This window comes from Schistocerca gregaria, unplaced genomic scaffold (assembly GCF_023897955.1).
Source record: "Schistocerca gregaria isolate iqSchGreg1 unplaced genomic scaffold, iqSchGreg1.2 ptg000066l, whole genome shotgun sequence".
NCBI classification, from domain to species: Eukaryota; Metazoa; Arthropoda; class Insecta; order Orthoptera; family Acrididae; genus Schistocerca; species Schistocerca gregaria.
Window position 1 is genome coordinate 4944564 of NW_026061707.1, and position 23158 is coordinate 4967721.

General features: G+C 45.9%; 1 non-coding gene across 1 annotated transcript; it reads left to right on the forward strand.

Moving 5' to 3' along the window:
- The first annotated feature begins 11665 nt into the window (after nt 1-11665).
- Trnak-cuu (transfer RNA lysine (anticodon CUU)) lies at nt 11666-11738 on the forward strand. The gene has a single exon. It is a non-coding gene; the product is annotated as a tRNA-Lys (tRNA).
- Nucleotides 11739-23158: the final 11420 nt, after the last annotated feature.

Sequence of the window (23158 nt, forward strand, 5' to 3'; positions counted from 1 at the left end):
ATTACAAGTGACCAGATAAATGCAGTTATTGCTCCATACGGGAAAATTTTGAGTAATATTGCCGAACGGTGGTCTGCTGCACACAAATTCCCTGTTTTGAATGGTGTGCGCCAATTAAAAGTCGAATTGCAGAAGCACATTCCGTCGTTTATAAACGTCTGCGGATATAGAGCGGTTGTGATGTATGATGAGCAACCGAAAACGTGTGCTGTCTGCAATTTACCAGGCCACGTTCGTGCAGAATGTGTTCAAAGGCGAGTGGCGCAACTGCCTGCCGGCGATGCCGTCAGGCCCCTGCTATGTCAACGCTGCCCGTGACATATGTCGCCGTAGCGCGCGGTTTTGCAAGTGCCACTGCGCCCCCCGAAGTTACTACGAATACCGACCCACAAGCGACCGACCAACCGACCGACTCAGATGTAGCATCTGTAGACACTCAACCCTCCTGCGAAGACTTATCTGCTCCTGCCCTTGTCGCCGTGGAATCGCCCAATGAGGCAATGGATACGGACGCGACCTCAGTCGCTTCGGGTAGTGCTTCTCTGCATCCTGGAGCTTCTTTAGGAGGTATCAAAAGCGTATCAGGTGCACAGAAAACGGACTCGTAACCAGCCGTTTCTAGTGGTGCTCTTCCGAATCCTGCAGCTGCCTTAGGCACTGACCACATACCGTCAAGTGCAATGAAATCAGACCTGGCGTCAGTCACTTCGAGTAGTGCTACTTTGCAACCTGAGGCTTCTTCAGGTACCGTCCAAAGTCCACCACGAGACGTATCTCCCAAGAAATCTAAAAAACGGAGGATCGCGCGTCAAGGTGCAGAGCAGACTGCACCACAACTGCGTGAACAGGCGAAGCAAATAGGGGCAAAATACGTCAATCTGTATCTGAGAACTTGCAGTGCAATCAGCAGTCATCTAACGAAGACCCTGTGTCCTTGGATAGTACCTCAGTTTCTGCCAGTTTGCCCTCCGCTGACGTAGCAATTACCCGAACCGAAGATAAAAATCACCAGCAAACACCTGAATATAGTGCACCACTTAATGACGAACCGATGACAGGGCTGTCGAATCCGTGGGCAGACGATGTCGACGACACTACAAAGGAGGACGCAATTATGGACACCACAGGAACCGTTACAGTCACCACGATGGCCACACCACGAGATGACGTCGTCTTGAATGTCATCGCCGCGACGGATACTGTCCCAGACACGGAGAAGCCGACTGATCCCTTCCCAAGTCATGAATATTTCTAGTCTGAACGGTTTTACTGACTTGTGTCCACATGTCTCTTGGGTCAGATTTCTTAATGTTTTTTCGAAATGATATGTTGCCAGAGTTTTTCCTAATTACACTCCCGTCTTGGCTAACGTAGTTCCGTTGCATGCCTATAAGATCGCTACGCTGAACATCAATAAAATTTGTAGCAGATTTAATTTACAAAATTTAAAAGATTTCCTGTATGCAGCTGATGTGGACATTTTGTTTTTACAAGAAGTAACAAACATCAAACTTGACTTCATACAGGGGTATAATGCTATAGTCAATCCTGGAATTGGATGTGATTTGGGTACCGCATTTCTTTTCAAAGAGGGCGTCGTCATTACAGACGTAAAAAACTGCCTAACGGCAGAGGCATTGCCGGCACGCTTTATAACACCAGGATTATTAATGTCTATGCCCCATCTGGTTCTACCAATCGGTGCCAACGAGCACAGTTTTTTAAGGAGGGAATTGTTCCTTTGTTTGGTGTACACTGCACCCATACCATCCTTGGAGGCGACTTTAACAGTGTCATACATGCCAAAGACCAAACTCCGAACTACAACAAATCGCCGGACCTGGAACGTATCGTCACCGACCTCCGTTTAACTGATTCGTGGGAGCAAAAGAACGGCGCGGCACCCGGCTTCACCCACCTCACTAATCATTCAGCGAGCCGGTTGGATCGAATATATGTCTCGCCCAATCTGAAACACTGCATCCTGCAGTCTGAAGTTTGGCCAACCGTTTTTTCGGACCACGCTGCATATATATGCACATTAAATTTGGAACGACAAGGAACCTGTCGATATAAAGGGCCATGGAAACTTAATGTTTCACACTTAAAAGATCCTGCCTGTCGAGAAGCCTTTCTCACCACTTGGAGAGCCTGCGAGACCAAACTCATCTCTTACCACTCGACTTTGGATTGGTGGCTCAAATGCGCCAAACCTCAGATCCGGAGATGTTTCATCAACTACTCCCGGGAGAAGAGATTTTGGCGGAAAAGAAGGATAGAATTTTACTTTCATTGTCTCCGAGAACTCTACCTGCAAGGTGCTACAGCTATTGGGAACCATGGGAGAATTAAAAAAATCCAAGCAAAAATACTGTCATTAAGGCGACAACAACTTGAAGGCTACCAAATAAGGTCAAGAGCAGAGACTGTGGCGCAAAAATAAGCCACTTCGGTATATCATGTGATTCGTGAAACAAAACGAGGATTCCACAAAATACTGACGGAGCTTAAAACTGATAATGGAACCACCTTGACAATGCACAACGACATAAAAGCAGAAATACTAACCCATTTCGACAACTTGTTTTCACATAAAGAGGTAGACGAAAAAGCACAGGACGATTTACTGACCCACCTGCAGGGACGCGTTGGTAACGCGTACGCGGAAGCTCTAATAGCGGAGGCGACCGAAGACGATGTACACTATGCTGTCTATCAAAGTGCAAACAGTAAATCCCCTGGAGCTGACGGCATACCAGCAGAATTTTATCAAGTCTTCTGGGAACATATAAAACATAGAATTACATGCATCTGTAATGAACTTCTGAACCTCAATAAGGAGATACCGAAAGATTTTCGCGAAGGTATGATAGTGTTAATCGCAAAAAAATCGCCTGGCAAGAAAATTGGAAATTTGAGACCAATCACTCTGCTGAACAGTGACTATAAAATTTTTTCGCGGCTCTTAGCCCACAGACTTAAAAATGTAATGGCCAGCGTCACCGGCCCATATCAGTCTAGCGTGGGCAAGGGTAGGAAAATTCAGCAGACGCTGTCCGACTACCGCGACATAATTTCAATAGCAGAAGTATGTCGACTAAAATTTGCCATCGTGTCGTTAGATTTCGATAAAGCCTTCGACAGGATCAGCCACTCCTACCTCCTGAAAACGATAGGCGCAATGGGTTTTCCGCCGAGATTCGTTGACCTCATACGACGTTTGGTAACGAATAACTCCTCCAGAATCATCATAAATGGACAGCCTAGCCGGCCAGTCGAGATCGCATGTTCCGTCAGGCAAGGTTGTCCGTTGTCCATGGCACTTTTTGCCATGGCCATCGAACCTTTGCTCGCTACCTTGACTCAGCGGTTACAAGGATTGCAAATACGAGGAAACAAAATAATATGTAAAGCTTATGCGGACGATGTTGGGTTTCTCGTTATGAATGTAGCGGAAGTCGAGACGGCAATGCACATAATAGAAAAATACGAACGAGCGTCAGCCGCGAGGTTAAACAAAACCAAGTCCGCCATATTCAATATCGGACGTGGCATTGGCATGCGCACACACGGTCAGTTACGTGAGCTAACAGCCTTGAAGTGTCTCGGCATTGATTTCCGAAAAAATATACGTCAAACTATTGCGGCCAACTATAGACAAGTACTAACTACCATACGAGCTAGTGTACGGACACATAGTATTCGACAATTAAATGAAATTCAGAGAGTGTCTTTAGCGAACGTCTCTATTACTTCCAAAGTCAATTATGTCGCCCAGATACTGCCAATACCCGCCGGCATCGCCAAACAAATTATGTCAGCAATAGGCTATTTTGTGAGCCGTGGCCACATATTTAAAATCCAGTATGACACTCTGACGCTCGCCACTAATAATGGCGGCTTAAACTTAACGAATGTTACTAAAAAGTCGCAGGCTCTGTACATCTCCAATACGTTTCAACAATGGAGACAATCCGGCAGCTGTATCGCCGCGCACTTGCTATCTGAAATAGCTCCAGATGACCTCTCTCCACCCATTAATGTGCAGCACATACCGAGCGGACTTTACCTTTTACGATGGTTTTTAATAGAATATAGCTACCTACATTCAAGAATTCCGGAAAAAGACATGACAAACGTAAAAGAAATGTATGGCAAATTGATGGGAGAAAAGAAGAACAACAAAATAGAACAAAACTATCCATGTTCTAACTGGAAAGTGATATGGGCAAATATTCATAACCGTAACTTAGCTACTCATCTGAAAGCAACATGGTACTTTGTTGTAAATAGGAAAGTTGCAACAAACTCGAAACTTCATACGATCCACTTAGCGGATTCGCCTTTGTGTGCAACGTGTAGTTTAACTGATAACGAAGAATCGTTTCGTGTGTGACAAGGTTAAAGATATCTGGCTGAATGTCCGACGAAAGCTGGCACTCATCCTTCGAACGTCACCTAACGCTATAACGCCTGCGGACTTTTTGACACCGGATGATGTACCCTTTCCTAACACGAAACGCAACGCAGTCAATTGGCTGAAAGCGGCAACGGTACATTACCTCTTCACGAAGGAAGAGAAAAGCCAAGAGGATTTTTGGATCTATCTGCTAACTGAGCATCACATGTTACTGAAGACTAGTAAATATAAAGAAACATACGCAAATTTTTTAATCAAGACCTTGATGTAAAAGAATTAACAAGAAATATCTGCGGACACAGAAGACAAACGTAAGAGAGTGTTCACCACTACTAACATACTTTACAATCGTGGAAAAAAATAAAATAAAATAAAATAAAATAAATTATTTTCGTTTTTACCGGAATTGCCGTTCTTTGAGTTCAACGTTTATTAATTTATTTTTCAAGATGCCATTATAAATAGTTGCTTCTCACCGAATATGGTTTGTTTTTTAAGCATTTTCAGAGAGAAGAGGCAGTTTCAGAATGCCCTCTGACGTTTCTTTGTCAAGGAAGCCTATTTGCTTTAAGTGTGACAACAAAAAACAGCGATGAAGAAGGAAACAAACTGAACATAACTTACGTTTCTACCTACTGAAGACTTCATTCTTTTTTCACATTATCAATAAGCCCAAAGAAGGGGTACATTAGTTTCTCCACGATAAAGGGATTAACTTTGTCTCATCAGTTTATGGTTATGTACATGGCGTGAGAAGCCGGCGCCGATGAAGGCGAATTATGGAGAGCGCAAGGATAGGCTAAAAGGGGTGATGGGAGGCCCAAAAAAAAAAAAAGTCGGTAGAGCATGGGACTCTTAATCTCAGGCTTGTGAGTTCGAGACCCACGCTGGGCGGAACGGAATTTTGTTCCGCTGCAGATGTAAATTACTGTTTTTCTGATTAACGTGATGTAATGGAAATAGCAACTATAAACTTTGCCTACGTCTCTATCAGTCGCAAGGAAACTGTATTTGAAGGTGAAGGTGAATTTGTAGACATGTGTGAAATACATTTTCTGAAATGCAAGTGTTGTTGTTTGGAGAGCACATCGTTTACGTGTCAGATGTGTAGCCAAGCAGTAATGGGTCGCCATAGGTGCAAATATTAGTCGGTAATATGAAGTGTTGTCAGCTGAAGTCTGATGATCCAGACGACCGTAAGGACGAAGTACGCAAAAGTACCGCTAGGCCGCGCCTCTTTAGCTCAGGGTCGTGAATTCCATCCTCAAAGGAGGAAGTCGAATTTTGGAAATCAGTTGCGCGTGGTGGCGGTATAGCAAACAGTATCTGTGATGACCAACAATTAGCGACATGCCTTTTATTAAGAATTACCCTCAGATGTGATTAAGGCGAATGGCGCAGATAAAGCCTTTGCCAAAGTGGTACAGCATAAGGTGGGACGAGGCAGTCTGAATTACATTTTATAGATGTATTTCTCACATATGTCAGAGCCTCTCGCGGTCGTCGCCGCAAACGCCGCTTCTGCAGAAGTAGCAAATGGCCATCATAGTAAATGCGGCGAGGGACGCCCAGCCTTCCATTCCGTATGCACAAAGTGTGTGGTCTTGTTTCCCAGTCTATATTTGGTCGGTCACGTAAGAGGTTGAATGTAAAGAATGGGTGGGAATGAGTAAGGGGCAGCGGCTGTGTAGAACGAAAACACAAATCATCAGGGGTGTGAGTGTTTCGAGATGAGTCATATACAAGTTGGCGGTCAGTGACCGTGTGGCCTAATGGTCAGTTCCGCTTCAGACGCCGTGCAGTGTGGACGTTCCTACTCTTCCGCTCCGCCGTAGCGTTACGTATAGTGGGATATCGTTTGTTTACGTGTAGAGTTGTACCTTCTGTAAGTTTTTCTCCGTCGTTGTTTCGTTCCTTGTGTTACTTTCTGTGTGTATTTCAGTGTTTTTTGTGTAGCGGTTTAGACCGCGTAGTTTTTGAAAACTTCGTCTCAGGTTATTCCTCGTCAGGCTACAGTTAGTTTTGCTTTCGACAAGTCCACCCGCCATGTGCAACCTAGTTCCCTTGAGATTCATGATTGGTTAGTAGATACCTTTGGCATTAATTCGGATCAGGTGCACACTGCATATTTTGATACTGAACTCTATGTTTTCTTTGTTAAATTTATTAACCCCCTTCAGGTTGATAAAATTATTTCCAAATTTGGTCATCAGGTTCTCTTTCGGCATCGGGATGATTCTGTCAGTACCGTACTGCTTTCAAATGCTTCCATTACGTACACCAGTGTTCGTGTTTACAACCTTACGCCGGAGGTGGATAATGTGTATCTTAAGGAGGGTTTACTCAGGTATGGTGATGTTAAGAGTATTCGCCTTGAACGCTGGTCCAGCCAACATCGCCTGCAGTGTTACAGTGGCATTCGTTCCGTCGAAATGCACGTGAAGCAGAATATTCCCTCGCACCTGCAGATCGGTGGATATCGTGTCCATGTAACATATAGTGGTCAGGTTGGCACCTGTTTTTTGTGTAATGAGAGTGGCCACGTGCGTACCAACTGTCTGCGGAGGGTTTTTGTGTTAAAAAATTCTCTCCAACAGCGTCGCAAGTTAACGGTCGCTGACCTCGTTGCAGGTGGTTCTGCTCTTGGTGTCGAACAGTCCAGTGGTAGTAGCGCCCAGCCGCAGGTTGTGCACGCCCCTCACACAGAATTTCCTCTTTTACGTGCCAAATCTGATGTTGTTCCGTCGGTTCCTCAGGTGGGTGTGCCGCTTTTGAATAATAAACGGCGTCGCGCACAAGATGGAAATAGTACGGATGAGGATGTCCCCGAGATGCCCCAATCCGAGGGACCGACATCCTCCGAGCCACAGAGTAGTGTAGATGCTTCCTGTTCCCCAGAAGTAGCTGTAACGGTAGCGGCTGCTGACGCCCCTCCGGGTCCGACACGGCTTCTCTCGAGTCGGCTCGTCGGTCGGGCCTGTTGGCGCCGCCTTCCGAACCGACTTCGTTGTCACAACAATTTGAGTCGCAACAACTTCCTGCTTCGCTGCCCCACACCTCTGCCAGCGGAGCTGCTCCGCTTCCTTCCAACTTAGCAGTTTCTGAGCTTCCTGCTCACGTTTCGCCTCCGTGTAGTCCATGTTTGCCGGAAGCTAATACTGGTGTAGACCAGTCCGTTTCGTCGGATGTTTCCCCCGCGACCCCGGACCCTGACTGTGGACCGGCGCGGGTGTTGTCAGATACAGAACTTGACCCTCCTACGTCATCGGCGGCTGCCGCTTCCTTGCCCGTCAGCCGACGCAAATTGCGCGTTCAGCCGAACGTCAATGCTGTTCGTAAAAAACCGAAACGTAAGGGATCCGCGGAAGGGGGTAGCAGTCCCCCTCCCTCGGATGCCTCTGTCTCCCCTGCTATGGACTGTGATGTTGATGCGTCGGTGTAGGTGATTTCTTCTCTCGATTTTCTCTCCATGGTTCAAGCATACACCTTTCTTACCTTAAATGTTAACCGTATTGAGTCCGACGTTCGCATTGCCTCTTTGCGGCAGTTTCTTTACGACTCCTGTGCGGACGTAGTATTTTTGCAGGAAGTATTGTTTTCTGATCTCTCTCTACCTGGATTTCAAACTGTTTTTAATGTCGCACCGGAAAATTCAACAGGAACTGCCCTTTTCTTTCGAGAAGGTATTCCTATTACTGACATTGAATTCCTTGACTCTGGTCGTGGGACTGGTTGTCGTCTTTTTGATCTCTGCATAGTTGTTTTGTATGACCCCTCTGGTTCGGGTCGCACTGTGGCTCGATCGCGCTTTTATAAGGAAGAGCTTATTTATCTTTTGCGCAAGAGTCCTCGGAGTATCCTGCTCGGAGGCGATTTTAATTGTGTTTTACGCCCTGAAGACCAGTCCCCCAGTTTTAATTATTGCCGAGGTTTACATGACTTGGTTCGTACGATGCACCTGCGTGATGTTTGGGAACACAAATATCCAACCCTGGTGAAATTTACGTATTTTACCGCGTCCTCATGCAGTAGACTCGACAGATTCTACTTCTCTGATTTTTTATGTGATAACATTCTTTCTGTCGATGTTATTCCTACTAGTTTTTCTGACCATTGTGCTTTTACTGCCACCTGCTGCGGCATCAGACTCGACGTCGTCGCTCCTTCATCTCTTCTCTTATGGTGGATGATGGACGACAGCTTATTGCACAGGAGGATATGACTCGTGCTCTTCATCAGTATTACGCTAGTCTCTATTCTGCCGATGATTCTGGTGCGTCACTTTCTGATGATGTCCTTGAGGATCTTCCTGCGACGATCACGCCTGACGCGAACGGCGACTTTCTCCGGGAGTTGCAGGTAGATGATGTTTTTGACTTTATTGCTCACTCTCCGTCCGGTAAATCGCTGGGTCCAGACGGCCTGCCTAAAGAATTTTATCTCCGTTTTTGGCCCCTTTTGGGTGGCATTTTTACACAGATTTTTAATGAGATTGTCAGGGGGATGGATGTGCCTGCCGATTTTAAAGTAGGGAAAATTGTTTTAATTCCGAAGTCCACTGGTCGTTTATCTACTGCCAATCTTCGTCCGCTCACATTGCTGAACTATGATTACAAGACAGCTGCTAGAGCACTCAATAGTCGATTGTCTTCACTGCTTCGGCGTGTGATTGATGCACATCAATGTTGTTTTCCTGGTAGATCTATTCTGACCCCAGTAGCCGAATATCGGGATGTTGTCTCGGTTGCGGCGGTTACAATCGTTCATTGTGCCTTTGCTTTCCTCGATTTTTATAAGGCTTTTGATCACGTCAGTCATGTGTTTTTAGATCATGTTTTAGATACAATAGGTTTTAACGCTTCATCACGTGGTGTTCTTGGTAATTTGTATAGGGGAATAACTGCTCGGGTGTCAGTCAATGGGCAGCTGACGCCGCCCTTTGCTATCCGCCGAGGGGTACCTCAGGGTAGTCCGCTCTCTATGTCGCTATTCATATTGTCCCTGGAACCGCTGCTTCGGACTCTTGCTTTCAAGCTTCAGGGTATGACCCTCTCTGGTGGGAAGCTCACTGTTAAGGCGTACGCGGACGATGTCGTTGTTCTCCTCTGTCAACGTGATGATATCACATTGTTGAAAGGGGCAGTCGATGCATACTGTTGTGTCTCAGGAGCGCGTCTTAATCAGGGTAAGTGTAAGTTCCTTGATATTCGAGAGTTTCGCCATGCTGATGTTCCTTGGGCCACTTTTGTCGATCGCCATACGTCATTGGGGATTACCATTGATCGGTGTCCTATCAAAATGGCAGCTCTTAATTGGAAATCTGTCACCGAGAAGATACAGGGGGCTCTGATGGTCCATGAGCAGCGCTCTGCTACCATTTTGCAAAAAATCAGAATTTTAGACACATACGTGTTATGTAAAGCCTATTATGTTGCTCAGCTGTTCCCCCTTCCCATTATGGTGGCGAAACGGTTGCGCCAATTGTCTAGCAGGTTTATGTGGAAGGGTCATCTATTCAAGTTGCGTTACGAGGTTATGACGAAACCGCGTATCTCCGGAGGCTTGGGCCTCACTGACACTACTCGCAAGGCATCTGCCTTGTACATTCGCCGTACGACTCTAATTGTTACGCAACAAGTGACTTCAATTACATCCAGACTTTTTACTGTTGTGCGTCCGAAGAGCCTTGCTCCACCTGTCGACGTCGGTCGCCTCAATTTTAAGTTGAAACACGTCCGGGAATTTTATATTGCGGTTAGTTACCTCGGTGACGTCTTCTTGCGACGACCGGTGCCAACGACCAAGAGCTGGATTGCCCGTTGGGAGGGGCTGGCCGGTCCCAATCCAATCGAACTGGCGTCTCCATCAGTGTCATGGAAGAACGTCTGGAAGAAAGTCTGCCGATCAACACCATGGTTGTGGCGTCCACGTGGTGTAGGGTAGTTAATGGTTTGGTCCCCACCAACGTACGACTGCACCGTATTGTTCTTTCTGACACGGACAACTGCACTCGGTGTGGTCTCCTGGACACACTTGAGCATCGATTCACCTGCAGTGGGCACCTTGCTAATTGGATTTGGCTCAGGAAACAACTGGCTTTTGTCACTAGGACTGCCGAAACCGCTTATACCATTGACATCATCGTACGGTCCGATTCTTCCTTTTATCCGCGAAAGAAGCTCAATACCGTTATGTGGTTGCTTGGACACTTCGTACATTTTGTTATTATTTGTCATGAAGAGGATGAACACCCAACGTTTCGACAGTACATTCTTACTGCTTACTGGAACCGATTGCGCATGCCAGGACTCCGTGAAGATTTTGGAAATATGCTTAGCCTGACATTTGAAAGGGAGGGTGTTGGCTAAGGTCGCCTTTGTTAGCCGATTTCCTATATACTGTTTCTGGATTTGCCACCTTTCTGTAAACTACTTTTCTAAACCTGGACTGAAGTTTTCGTGGATATTTAGGACGAACAAGAAAAACAAACGTGAGACCAAGAACCGAGACAGTAGGGGAAAGTACGACGCCGTAGTACAGGTGCCATTCGGAAACAGGACGGTGGAGTCATCGTGGCCAGGCCTCGGGTTTCGACCCCTGCCCGCTTTGTTTCCGCAGGCCTGAATCTGAGTGTCACCCCTAAATTTTAAACAATGGCATATCAAGTAATACAAAAAAAAAAGAAAGGAAAAATAAAATGAAACAACATGCAAAACAGGGAAGGCAAAAAAAAAATGGATAAGGCGTCGGACTTCGGATCTGAAGATTACAGGTTCGAATGATGTCACGCTCGTGTTTTATCAGTTCTGAAAAAGAAACATACCGTTTTAATGTAGCAATTGAGCAGTACGAAACCGTCTGAATGTTGCTGTTGACCATTTTCTGCTTGGAGATGCTCTTGAGCTTGAAACACACACAACAAGACCGGTGTTAACTAGCGAAATGGTCGGCAGAGTGCCGTCATCGCGAGTTTTCACTGGCACTTGCACATCTAAAACAACGTCGGAAAGTAACTCATTCACCTTTTGAGTCACATCAAGTATGAGTGTTAATTTTGACGCCACTAGCTCTGCAGGTTTTCATGCAATTCCTTTACCTCTCAGAAATAATTATGAAATAAAAGTGAAGTACGTGACGTGTGTGACGTTAGGAAAACATTAGGCAGCATGGAGAGATTCTGTATGGGACCACCCAACCCAAACTAGTACTGTGTGACGTGCTACCCGGCAAGTATTTACCGAAGCAGCCTGCCTAGCTCAGTCGGTAGAGCATGAAACTCTTAATCTCAGAGTCGTGGGTTCGAGCCCCACGGTGGGCGGAACGGAATTTTGTTCCGCTGCAGATGTAAATTACCGTTTCTCTGATTAACGTGATGTAATGGAAATAGCAACTTTAAACTTTGCCTATGTCTCTGTCAGTCGCAAGGAAACTGTATTTGAAGGTGAAGGTGATTTTGTAGACATGTGTGGAAGACATGTTCTGAAATGCAAGTGTTGTTGTTTGGAGAGCACATCGGTTACGTGTCAGATGTGTAGCCAAGCAGTAATGGGTCGCCATAGCTGCAAATATTAGTCGGTAATATGAAGTGTTGTCAGCTGAATTCTGATGATCCAGACGACCGTTAGGACGAAGTACGCAAAAGTACCGCTAGGCCGCGCCTCTTTAGCTCAGTCTCATTCTGGCTCTAGCTGCCGACGCGAACGGAAGTGTCACCGTTGCTGCGTGTAGTCAGTGTTTTGCCAGTGTTTACCATTGCGTTTCGGTGTTTTTGAGTTTTGTGATTTTCTTCGTGTGTAACTCTTGTTTTTTCTGCCTCCTTTGTTCTGTTTTTGTGTTTTTCTACCGACGATTATTTGTCGTTTGTGGAGTTTTAGGTAATTACCGGAATCTCCCCTTGATTACTTCTTACCATGGCTACAACTGTGAGGAAGAATACGTTGGTTTTTGCCTTCGCTAAGGAAACACGACGTGTTCAGCCGACTCCTCTGGAAATTCATGATTGGCTTGATCAGGTATTTGGCATAAATTCTGATATGGTTCATACCACTCAGCTAGATACTGACAATGACTGTGTTTTCATAAAGTTTTTATATCCCGTTTCGGTCGATAAAATTATTGGAAAATTCGGGTATCATGTCGAATTTTTGCATAGAGACGGCACTACAAGTAAAGTGGCTATCAGGAGAGCTGATGCTCTTTATAGATCTGTGCGGGTGTTAAATTTACCTATCGAGATAGATAATGAGAAAATCAAGGTTGCCCTGTCTCAATATGTTGAGGTAAAGGATATAGTTAATGAACGTTGGTCGAAGCAATTTAAAATTCAGAGCTTCAATGGTATTCGTTCGGTAGAGATGGAAGTAAAGACGAATATCCCATCTCATATAACTGCTGACGGGCATAAAGCACACGTGATTTATAGTGGTCAAACCCCTACGTGCCATATATGCAATGAATCGGGTCATTTAAGGCAGGACTGTCCCCGTCGTGTCTTTGTACTAAAAACAAATTTAGTCCAACGCCGCAAGATGACCTTGAGCGAAGTTTTGGCAACCGATAACACGGCCAAACAGGGTGAGGGTTCGGATCCTGTACCTAGTATTGGAACTATTGCTGTTGATGGCAATGATTTTCCACCCCTGGTAACACGCTTCAATTGTGATTTCTCTGCCCGTGAGTTAGACGTACTAACCAAGAAACGACCACTTGAACATACAGATGATCATTCTGATGATGACACCTCCCGACAATCTCCTGCTGTACGTAAACAGAAAGCTGGCGATGAAAATCTGCATGTCCCCCAAGACGGAATGCAAGTAGATTTAATTGCAGTTTCTGATACATCTCGCTCACTGCCAGAAAATGCAACGGCAGCTGCCGACAGCGAGAAAGTAGAAGTCCCCCAAGCAGTGACAACTTGCCCAGCTGTAAACAGCGATAATCAGCTGTTTACCAACAGGAAGTTCGCGGAAGCGGTAGAACAACAACACCGCGACACCGCAACAGCACAGCAACCGGCACCAGAGTGTAAACAAGTGAAAGTGTTTACTCCTGAACCGGAAAATAAGCAAACACCGTCGCAAGCGTCACAACAACCGAAGGTAGCATGTAAACAGCAGGCAGTGTTTACAAACCAGGTCTCTCTAGACACTGCTGCTGAAGCGGGCGCGTCGAGTGTTGCCACAACAAAATCAGGTCAGGGTTTTCACGGCGTCCACCGCCGTACGCTAAAACCACAACCGAATCTTACTGTTTCTCGCACCCAAGCCAAACAAAAAGCGGACAAGTCGGACGTGTAATCACAGAAAAATATACGATATGAAATTGTCAGAGAAGGTGCTCCAGATGAGCCTCCTGACACACTCAATGTCGAACAGCCCCTCAGTACTAAGGTGCGTGATGACAATGGCAGACACACTAACGTTTAGCGACCGTGTTACTAGGACTGCTACCAAGTTCTGAATGACTGTAGTTCTAAACCGGATTTCAGCATACCAAAAGTACAACAGTTTTTTTTTACCAACTTTGTCCGTGGCCAATAGCAAGTTAGGGATGCAAGCATACTCTATCACAACGATCAATATAAATAAAATTCGAACCTCATTAAAGCTAGCTGCTCTCAAGGAATTTTTGTATGACTCTGGAACCGATATCGCTTTGCTACAGGAGGTTGTAACGACGGAATTTGTAATACCAGGATACACCGCAATTGTTAACGTATCTTGTGACACACATACAGGAACAACGGTTCTGCTCAGGGAAGGGATTCCCGTATCTCAAGTGGAGCGGTTGGAATCTGGAAGGGCAATTAGTATTAACGTTTTAGGTACCACATTGATTAACTTATACGCGCCCTCAGGAAATAGTAATAGACAGGACAGGGCAGCATTTTATAAAGAGGAACTTATATATTTATTACGTCGAAACCCAAACAGTTTTATAATGGGCGGTGATTTTAACTGTGTGTTAAATCGTAAAGATCAACAACCACATTTTAACGGTTCTTTAGAACTTAAACGCCTAGTAACCGACCTAAAACTTAAGGACGCATGGGAAGTAAAATATCCAACGAAGGTTGAATATACGTATATAACACAGACTTCGCGCAGTAGAATAGACAGAATCTATGTTTCCCAAAACTTGGAAAGATGTCTACTAAATTCAGAAATCGTACCTGTATATTTTAGTGACCACTGCAGTATGAAGGCGTGCATTAATTTAGCTCCACAGCCGATTCAGATTTTTAGGAACCAGTGGCATCTAAATGTCTCTCTCTTAAAAGAGCAAGATTTGGCAGACGCGGTATCGGATGCGTGGACCTTATGTCTGCGATCGATCGAGAGGCACCCCACAGTATTAGACTGGTGGATTAAGGTTGCAAAGCCGAGACTGAGAAAAGTGTATATCAGATACAGCAGTGAAACAGCGTGGGAGTTAAAAAACAGTATGGAATTTTATTACAGTTTGTTGCGAGACCTCTATGAACAGGCAAACGTGTCAACCATTAGATTACAAGACATCAGACACACCAAAGCGAAATTACTCGCCATTAAAAGACAACAGATGGAAGGTTTAAAACTGAAGTCAAAGGCGAAGTCGGTGGTAGATGATGAAACAACATCCTTATATAATCTGCTTCGGCATGCAAAGAATAGGCGACGCAATGTTATTAGTGAACTTAAAACCCCCAATGGGACAACACTGACGTCTCAGAAGGAGATTCTAAATGCAGTATACCAGTACTACTATGCATTATATTCCTCCAGCCCACCTCACGAGGGGTCTCTGCAAGAGTTTTTCAGTGTTTTATCCCCACAATTGACAAGTTCTGAAAACGACGAAATCCTTTCTGAAGTCAGTAACGAAGAGGTTCGTGAGACAATAACCAAGTCCCCGGTGAATAAATCTGCTGGACCCGACGGACTCCCTGTAGAATTTTACAGAAAGTTCTGGTTTTTAATTGGTGACACGTTTACATGCATTGCAATGAGATTTTTAACGAGCAGACGATACCTGCAGATTTTAAAGACAGCAAAATTGTACTTCTACCGAAAAACAAAGGGACGAAAAGTTTAAACAATTACCACCCTATTTCACTTTTAAACTCTGACTACAAAATACACTCCTGGAAATGGAAAAAAGAACACATTGATACCGGTGTGTCAGACCCACCATACTTGCTCCGGACACTGCGAGAGGGCTGTACAAGCAATGATCACACGCACGGCACAGCGGACACACCAGGAACCGCTGTGTTGGCCGTCGAATGGCGCTGGCTGCGCAGCATTTGTGCACCGCCGCCGTCAGTGTCAGCCAGTTTGCTGTGGCATACGGAGCTCCATCGCAGTCTTTAACACTGGTAGCATGCCGCGACAGCGTGGACGTGAACTGTATGTGCAGTTGACGGACTTTGAGCGAGGGCGTATAGTGGGCATGCGGGAGGCCGGGTGGACGTACCACCGAATTGCTCAACACGTGGGGCGTGAGGTCTCCACAGTACATCGATGTTGTCGTCAGTGGTCGGCGGAAGGTGCACGTGCCCGTCGACCTGGGACCGGACCGCAGCGACGCACGGGTGCACGCCAAGACCGTAGGATCCTATGCAGTGCCGTAGGGGACCGCACCGCCACTTCCCAGCAAATTAGGGACACTGTTGCTCCTGGGGTATCGGCGAGGACCATTCGCAACCGTCTCCATGAAGCTGGGCTACGGCCCCTCACACCGTTAGGCCATCTTCCGCTCACGCCCCAACATCGTGCAGCCCGCCTCCAGTGGTGTCGCGACAGGCGTGAATGGAGGGACGAATGGAGACGTGACGTCTTCAGCGATGAGAGTCGCTTCTGCCTTGGTGCCAATGATGGTCGTATGCGTGTTTGGCGCCGTGCAGGTGAGCGCCACAATCAGGACTGCATACGACCGAGGCACACAGGGCCAACACCCGGCATCATGGTGTGGGGAGCGATCCCCGACACTGGCCGTACACCTATGGTGATCGTCGAGGGGACACTGAATAGTGCACGGTACATCCAAACCGTCATCGAACCCATCGTTCTACAATTCCTAGACCGGCAAGGGAACTTGCTGTTCCAACAGGACAATGCACGTCCGCATGTATCCCGTGCCACCCAACGTGCTCTAGAAGGTGTAAGTCAACTACCCTTGCCAGCAAGATCTCCGGATCTGTCCCCCATTGAGCATGTTTGGGACTGGATGAAGCGTCGTCTCACGCGGTCTGCACGTCCAGCACGAACGCTGGTCCAACTGAGGCGCCCGGTGGAAATGGCATGGCAAGCAGTTCCACAGGACTACATCCAGCATCTCTACGATCGTCTCCATGGGAGAATAGCAGCCTGCATTGCTGCGAAAGGTGGATATACACTGTACTAGTGCCGACATTGTGTATGCTCTGTTGCCTGTGTCTATGTGCCTGTGGTTCTTTCAGTGTGATCATGTGATGTATCTGACCCCAGGAATGCGTCAATAAAGTTTCCCCTTCCTGGGACAATGAATTCACGGTGTTCTTATTTCAATTTCCAGAAGTGTAGTATGCAGGATTTTAAAAAAGAGACTTTCCCCTCTGACCGACAAATTAATTAGTCAACATCAGTCATGTGCAGCAAATAGAAGTATTTTTAATACGATTTCTGAATATAGAGACATCATCGCCTTAGCATCGGTTTCCAATATAAAACGTGCTTTACTTTTTATAGATTTTACTACGGCTTTCGACTCGGTGAATCACCGCTTCCTATTTGAGGTACTGACAAAAATGGGACTCGTCCACAAAACAGTTAATGTTATAAAAAACGTTGCTACTGGTCTGAACGCTAAATTAGCTGTCAACTGTCAGCTGACGCGGCAAATTCAAATAAACCGCGGCATCCCACAGGGAAGTCCATTATCTATGTTTTTGTTTGTTGTGTCGTTAGAGCCCTTTTTAAGAAGTGTTCATGAAAGGTTAAAGGGCATAACTATAACTGGCAGGAAAACTGTAGTGAGAGCCTATGCTGACGATGTTGGTGTCGTCATAAGAGGGCAAGATGATGTAATTCCACTAGGGGCCATTCTTCAAAACTACTGCCACGCATCGGGTGCGACAACAAACGAAAATAAAATTACAATCCTGGGAATGCGGTGTCTTGAACGGATACAAATCGATTGGGCGAAGTCAGTTACCACACATAAAACCCTGGGGACAATCCTGACGGCATGTCCAATGAGGATGACAGCCCTCAATTGGAAAGAGGTTTTAACAAAGATTCAAGGGGGACTTATTGAGAACTCACAACGACTTATGAACCAGGTTCAGAGGGTCAGGTTCATTAACTTATGCATTCTCTCAAAGGCATTCTATATGGCACAAGTTTTTCCCTTGCCGAAGTTGATAGCTCAGAAAATAATGTCGAGGGTTGCAAATTTCTTATGGAAGGGGGAAATCTTCAGGGTTAACCTAAGAACTGCGACTTTACATCCTAGAAATGAAGGCCTCGGACTGGTAGACATACGCAATAAAGCTTCTGCGCTTTTCATAAAAAGGTCTTTAAACATATTTCACGCCAACCCCGGCAGTATTACTACACAATTGTTTAAATGTGTCCAACCAGAAAGCCTTCAACCACCGGCAGACGTACAAAAAATTAACCCCCGACTGCGATACGTTAGGATCTTGTACACAGGATTGAGCTATGTTAACGAGAAACTCAGAACTTCACTGCACATTACAGCCAGAGATATCATGAGACAAAGACAACAATATGAAGGACAAAATAAAATTGCCACGAAATATATGAGTCACAACTGGGATGCCATTTGGGAGAATATTAGTTTTAACGGGCTCAATTCAGATGTGGTAACGGCATGGTACAAAGCCGTCAATAATATTGTCAGCACCAACGAGCGGCTTTATAAAATTGGGAAAGCTGAAACCCCCTTATGTCAGAAATGTAAACTAGTTGACACTGTGATTCATAGATTTACATGTGCTGGAAATCTCAACAATTGGCATTGGCTCAGGAAAAGTCTTGCACTACTGCAACGAACGTCACCCAATTCCATTACTCCTATGGTGCTTTTCAGACCTGAAACTAAATATTACCCGAAAACCAAAAATAATGCAATACACTGGTTAATGGGACAGTTTGTCCATTACATTATCAATAAAATAGGTGGTGACGACGAAACGGAATTCAAGCTTTTTATGCAAATGGAGTACAGCAACATTCAGCAATATGCAGACCACAGGAAAATGTATGGAAACATGTTGATCATTTTTTTCGAACGAATAGGTGTTGGTTAAAGCGCACAGTCTAACACTAAATGTACTATTTTAGGGGTAATGAAGAAGTGAAGTATGAATCTACGTTCAAGATGAAGGAAATGCCTCTTCTATTATCCATTCGTGTTACGTCTGCCCCCCAATAAGTGTCTCATAAATGCTCGCTGTATATGGCAGTATAATCACATGTTTCTTACTCGAATGTCTGTTGACTGAAAACTCGAATGACGGCTTTGCAATGGGATCTCACCCCCAGATGTCGTACAACCAGTGCTCCTTACCACAATAAAGAGAGCAGGCGAAAAATATACACGACTATACCCGCTTTTCTATAACAATTAAAATGCACTGAAGGAGCCATTCGGTAGCAGTGATGGTGGGGGCATCGTGGCCAGGCCTCGAGTTCTTTGACCCCTGCCCTCGTTGTCCCCGTCATGCGCCTACTGATATGCATCCTTATAAAAAACAATAAAAAGCGGTCCAAGGCGCCAGACTAAAGGAAAAGTGGCTAGGATACCTGGCTTTAAAAAAATGAGAAACAAAATTGGTTAAAAAAAAGTGGTAGGGAAAAAAAACAGTGATTAAGGCGCCTGACTCGACATCAGATTCCCTCTGGGAGCGTAGGTTCGTATCCTACCGGCTTCGTGCGATTTTGCGTACAAACGAGCAGAAAGTTTCGCGCACATGTGACATGCATGGATGAATAAAATTAAAAAAAAAAATAAGTCGGTAGAGCGTGAGACTCTTAATCCCAGGATTGTGGGTCCGAACCACACGCTGGGCGGAACGGAATTTTTCTTCCGCTGCAGATGTAAATTACAGTTTTTCTGATTAACATGATGTAATGTAAATAGCAACTTTAAACTTTGCCTACGTCTCTGTCAGTCGCAAGGAAACTGTAAAAAAAAAAATGGATAAGGCATCGCTCTCCTAAACCGGGGATTGTGGGTTAGAGAAAAAAAAAGTGGTAGAGCGCTAGTCTAGTAAACAAAAGGTCGTGAGTTCCATCCTCAAAGGAGGAAGTCGAATTTTGGAAATCAGTTGCGCGTCGTGGCCGTATAGCAAACAGTATCTGTGATGACGAACAATAATCGACATGCCTTTTATTAAGAATTACTCTCAGATGTGATTAAGGGGAATGGCGCAGATAAAGCCTTTGCCTAAGCGGTACAGCATAAGGTGGGACGAGGCAGTCTGAATTACATTTTATAGATGTATTTCTCACATATGTCAGAGCCTCTCGTCGTCGTCGTCGTCGTCGTCGTCGGCGTCGTCGCCGCCGCTTCTGCAGAAGTAGCAAATGGCCATCGTAGCAAATGCAGCGAGGGACGCCCTGCCTTCGATTCCGTATGCACAAAGTGTGTGGTCTTGTTTCCCTGTCTATATTTGGTCAGTCACGTAAGAGGTTGAATGTAACGAATGGGTGGGAAAGAGCAAGGGGCAGCGGCTGTGTAGAACGAAAACACAAATCATCAGGGGTGTGAGCGTTTCGGAATGAGTCATATACAAGTTGCACTTGGTGGTCAGTGACCGTGTGGCCTAATGGATAAGGCGTCGTACTTCGTATCTGAAGATTACAGGTTCGAATGCTGTCACGCTCGTGTTTTATCAGTTCTGAAAAAGAAACATACCGTTTTAATGTATTGCGATTGAGCAGTACGAAACCGTCTGAATGTTGCTGTGGACCATTTTCGTGTCAGATGTGTAGCCGAGCAGTAATGTGTCGCCATAGATGCAAATATTAGTCGGTAATATGAAGTGTTGTCAGCTGAAGTCTGATGATCCAGACGACCGTAAGGACGAAGTACGCATAAGTACCGCTACTCCGCGCCTCTTTAGCTCAGTGAAGTTCCGCTTCAGACGCCGTGCAGGTGGACGTGCCTAGTCTTCCGCTCCGCCGTAGCGTTACGTATAGTGGGATATCGTTTGTTTACGTGTAGTGTTGTACCTTCTGTAAGTTTTTCTCAGTCGTTGTTTCGTTCCTTGTGTTACTTTCTGTGTGTATTTCAGTGTTTTTTGTGTAGCGGTTTAGACGGTGTAGTTTTTGAAAATGTCGTCTCAGGTTATTCCTCGTCAGGCTGCAGTTAGTATTGCTTTCGACAAGTCCACCCGCCATGTGCAACCTAGTTCCCTTGAGATTCATGTTTGTTTAGTAGATACCCTTGGCATTAATTCGGATCAGGTGCACACTGCATATTTTGATATACAACTCTATGTTTTCTTTGTTAAATTTATGGACCCCCTTCAGGTTGATAAACTCATTTTCAAATTTGGTCATCAGGTTCTCTTTCGGCATCGGGATGATTCTGTCAGTACCGTACTGCTTTCAAATGCTTCCATTACGTACAGCAGTGTTCGTGTTTACAACCTTCCGACAGAGGTGGATAATGTGTATCTTAAGGTAGGTTTACTCAAGTATGGTGATGTTAAGAGTATTCGCCTTGAACGCTGGTCCAGCCAACATCGCCTGCAGTGTTGCAGTGGCATTCGTTCCGTCGAAATGCACGTGAAGCAGAATATTCCCTCGCACCTGCAGATCGGTGGATATCGTGTCCATGTAACATATAGTGGTCAGGTTGGCACCTGTTTTTTGTGTAATGAGAGTGCCCATGTGCGTACCAACTGTCTGCGGAGGGTTTTTGTGTTAAAAAATTCTCTCCAACAGCGTCGCAAGTTAACGGTCGCAGACCTCGTTGCAGGTGGTTCTGCTCTTGGTGTCGAACAGTCCAGTGGTAGTAGCGCCAAGCCGCAGGTTGTGCACGCCCCTGACACAGAATTTCTTCCTTTACGTCCCAAATCTGATGTTGTTCAGTCGGTTCCTCAGGTGGGTGAGCCGCTTTTGAATAATAAACGGCGTCGCGCACAAGATGGAAATAGTACGGATGAGGATCTCCCCGAGATGCCCCAATCCGAGAGACCGACATCCCCCGAGCCACAGAGTAGTGTAGATGCTCCCTGTTCCCCAGAAGTAGCTGTTCCGGTAGCGGCTGCTGACGCCCCTCCGGCTTCCGACACGGCTTCTCTCGAGTCGGCTCGTCGGTCGGGCCTGTTGGCGCCGCCTTCCGAACCGACTTCGTTGTCACAACAATTTGAGTCGCAACAACTTCCTGCTTCGCTGCCCCACACCTCTGCCAGCGGAGCTGCTCCGCTTCCTTCCAACTTAGCAGTTTCTGAGCTTCCTGCTCACGTTTCGCCTCCGTGTAGTCCATGTTTGCCGGAAGCTAATACTGGTATAGACCAGTCCGTTTCGTCGGATGTTTCCCCCGCGACCCCGGACCCTGACTGTGGACCGGCGCGGGTGTTGTCAGATACAGAACTTGACCCTCCTACGTCATCGGCGGCTGCCGCTTCCTTGCCCGTCAGCCGACGCAAATTGCGCGTTCAGCCGAACGTCAATGCTGTTCGTAAAAAACCGAAACGTAAGGGATCCGCGGAAGGGGGTAGCAGTCCCCCTCCCTCGGATGCCTCTGTCTCCCCTGCTATGGACTGTGATGTTGATGCGTCGGTGTAGGTGATTTCTTCTCTCGATTTTCTCTCCATGGTTCAAGCATACACCTTTCTTACCTTAAATGTTAACCGTATTGAGTCCGACGTTCGCATTGCCTCTTTGCGGCAGTTTTTCTACGACTCCTGTGCGGACGTAGTATTTTTGCAGGAAGTATTGTTTTCTGATCTCTCTCTACCTGGATTTCAAACTGTTTTTAATGTCGCACCGGAAACTTCAACAGGACTTGCTCTTTTCTTTCGAGAAGGTATTCCTGTTACTGACATTGAATTCCTTGACTCTGGCCGTGGGATTGGTTGTCGTCTTTTTGATCTCTGCATAGTTGTTTTGTATGCCCCCTCTGGTTCGGGTCGCACTGTGGCTCGATCGCGCTTTTATAAGGAAGAGCTTATTTTTGCACAAGAGTCCTCGGAGTCTCCTGCTCGGAGGCGATTTTAATTGTGTTTTACGCCCTGAAGACCAGTCCCCCAATTTTAACTATTGCCGAGATTTACATGACTTGGTTCGTACGATGCACCTGCGTGATGTTTGGGAACACAAATATCCAACCCTGGTGAAATTTACGTATTTTACCGCGTCCTCATGCAGTAGACTCGACAGATTCTACTTCTCTGATTTTTTATGTGATAACATTCTTTCTGTCGATGTTATTCCTACTAGTTTTTCTGACCATTGTGCTTTTACTGCAACTGTAAATCTTAGTCACCAACCAGCAAAACTTTATCGTTCCCAGTGGATGTTAAATGTTTCCCACCTTGCCGACAGTGCCATTGATGAAGTTGTAAGTGCCGTGTGGGAGCGATGTCTTCGCTCCGTCCCGCGTTACCCCTCCTTGCTCGTTTGGTGGACTGCGTTTGCCAAGCCCAAGATTCGTCAGACTTTGATTTTTTACTGTGCCGCAAGGGCGCGTGATTTTAAGAACACGTATGAATTTTACTACTCTGTCCTGCGTGAACTG